The sequence below is a fragment of the Mesoplodon bidens genome (assembly GCF_964165515.1).
Source record: "Mesoplodon bidens genome assembly, chromosome: 4".
NCBI classification, from domain to species: domain Eukaryota; kingdom Metazoa; phylum Chordata; class Mammalia; order Artiodactyla; family Ziphiidae; genus Mesoplodon; species Mesoplodon bidens.
In genome coordinates this window covers 122,561,226-122,564,079 of record NC_138160.1, presented here as the reverse complement: position 1 = coordinate 122,564,079, position 2,854 = coordinate 122,561,226, and the positions used below count along the sequence as shown (strand labels likewise).

The 2,854-nt window shown below is 41.2% G+C and overlaps 1 pseudogene across 1 annotated transcript; it reads left to right on the top strand.

The window, feature by feature from the left end:
- The first annotated feature begins 543 nt into the window (after window positions 1-543).
- On the top strand, window positions 544-1,444 carry LOC308616037 (NADH dehydrogenase [ubiquinone] 1 alpha subcomplex subunit 12-like; annotated as a pseudogene). Its single transcript has 2 exons — window positions 544-780; window positions 1,138-1,444. The product of its transcript is annotated as an NADH dehydrogenase [ubiquinone] 1 alpha subcomplex subunit 12-like (transcript).
- Window positions 1,445-2,854: the final 1,410 nt, after the last annotated feature.

The window sequence follows — 2,854 nt, the reverse complement described above, 5'->3', positions numbered from 1 at the left end:
ATGTGTGCCATTGCTTTTAGCCCGACTATCCCTGTTTTCTAATTTTCCCTTCCAATTCTTATGCCTGTTCTATTTTTACAGCATAATTATTAGGAAAAAATTTGTTCCAGGAACAATCACAAAATAATCCAAACCCAATCAGTTGAATAACCACAGTCATCATCATTATCATCATTATTCTTATAAGAAGGTGGCAAGGTTAACCTGATATAAAAAAAAACAACAGGGCTTCCCTGGTGGTGCAGTGGTTGAGAGTCTGCCTGCTGATGCAGGGGACACGGGTTTGTGCCCCGGTCCGGAAAGATCCCACATGCCGCGGAGTGGCTAGGCCCGTGAGCCATGGCCGCAGAGCTTGCGCGTCCGGAGCCTGTGCTCCACAACAGGAGAGGCCACAATAGTGAGAGGCCCGCGTACTGCAAAAATGCAAAAACAACAACAACAACAACAAAACAGATTCCAACAAGCTTAAAATTCTTGAATGTTCTCTCTGTGTTAAATTCAAACTGAGGCGGTGTGCTGGAGAGGTGGGGCCTGTGGGACAAGATGGAGTTGCTGCAGGTCCTGAAGCTCCGGCTGCAGCAGGTCAGTGGCCACAGCGGCCTCTGCGGCTATCTACAGGTTTTTCTCAGGGCAAATGACGTGAGGGTTGGTGCATTAGTGGGGAAAGACAAATATGGAAGCAAATGCTACAAAGACAACAAGCAGTTTTTTGGCCGTCACCGATGGGTTATATATACTACTGAAATGAATGGAAAAAACACATTCTGGGGGACTTCCCTGGTGGCACAGTGGTTAAGAATCCGCCTGCCAATGCAGGGGACATGGGTTCGATCCCTGGTCCGGGAAGATCCCACATGCTGTGGAGCAACGAAGCCCATGCGCCACAACTACTGAGCCTATGCTCTAGAGCCTGCGAGCCACAACTACTGAAGCCCATGTGCCTAGAGCCCGTGCTCTGCAACAAGAGAAGCCACTGCAGTGAGAAGCCTGCGCACCGCAACCAAGAGTAGCCCCCGCTTGCTGCAACTAGAGAAAGCCCGTGCAGCAACGAAGACCCAACGCAGCCAAAAATAAATAAATACGTTAATTAAGTAATTAATTAATTTTGAAAAACACATTCTGGGGTGTGGATGGAAGCATGGTGCCCCCCTGAACGTCATCGTTGGCTTCACTCATGACTGATTATCCTCCAACAACAAAACCACCTACTGCTAGTAAATTCATTTGGACAAACCATAAATTCAACGTGAGTGGCACTCCACAACAATATGTACCTTATTCCACCACTAGAAAGAAGATTCAGGAGTGGGTCCCACCTTCAACACCTTACAGGTAAAGACAATGAAAAACAATTTACATGTAAAGTATGGGGCTTTTCCTGTAATAGTATTTTTACTGCTTACTGTTAACTTGATTAAAGTTATTTGATAAATAAATAAGTAAATTCAAACTGAGAAATTTACATTCTCTTTATTCCTTTTACCAAACTCCATATCCTAGTTCAAGAAACTAAGCTTTCAGGAGTGGTTTTTTTTTTTTTTGGAACAACTTAAATGGCAAGTCCAAAATCAAATGGTTCTGACACAAGAGTGATTTTGATGAGTTAACTGCTAATGAATATACCTTATGTATGAAATTTTTCCTGAAATGCATGTGGGTATGTTTAAGGGTAGAACACTCGGGGCAAAACATATTCCAAGCTTTTCAAAAACCCATATATTTGCAAAAATCATTTGATGCACTTTTTTTTTTACTGATTCAAAATCTAGCCTATTTCAAGGACAAAGAATTCCTGATCTTTTCTAGGCACCTTTACTCTTTGTTTCTATATGAGCACTTTCCTTACCATCCTCAGAGAGGGAAAATGTCCAGCTCCAGAAACTAAGAGCTTATCCACATCCTCAAGTCTACAAGCAAAGCAGCAGGCTGGGAAAAAGAGACACTGAAATTCATTTCCAGTGGAGTGGCTGATGTTGGGCTACCCTGTTCAACTCTAGCAGCCCACAATTGCCCTGATATTTTCCTTTAGCCACACCATCCTATTGATTCATATGGAGTTTAGGGTCAAGTCTTTCCTCCTGAACTGCTATCAAGCCAAGTTTCCCCAATCCCACAATGGAAACCATCACTGAATTTTGCATTTAAATACAGAAACATATAGTTATCCTCATTAGCCTTTATCTTGTTGGTTTTGATTCACTGCTTTAGTATATTCAAGTTATTCTGAATCCTAACTCAGACATTCAGGAGGAGTTACAATATACAAGGACATCTGAATCTAATGTCAATGCATTTAGTATTTAGTCTGTTATCAGTGGTATTCTAGATAAGATTCAGAATCCTTCTCAAACAGTGTTTCAATCCCTGCTACCAATTATTCTGGGTTGACATTTGAGATCACATTTATTCACTGTGCCTGGTTTAGATATTCCCTTTTCTCTTCATTGGAATTATTCACAAATAGGCAGTCAAAATTATCATCTTTAGTACCTACATCTCTTGATCTAGATCTCATTTAGAATTTCTGCCATAACAATCGTGCTCAGGTCATTTGAAAGCTATCTCCAAAACCTGGGACACACAGCTAAGTGCCTAGAATCACCTAGCTTTAATGGCAGGGTCACCTTCTCCCAGGTCCTCATCCTTTCCACATCACTAATCAGTGGACTTTTACCTGTAGCAAAAACAGTGGGAACCTCTTGTGGGTTTTTTTTTTTTTTTGACTGATAAAGCCAAAGCAAATCAAGCACTTGTCACATTACATAGAAAAAATAAAAAGCAATAGACATTAACTATGATTTCTATTGATACCAAGCTAGGTAAAAAAATAGGGAAAATACTTTCCTAATAAAAG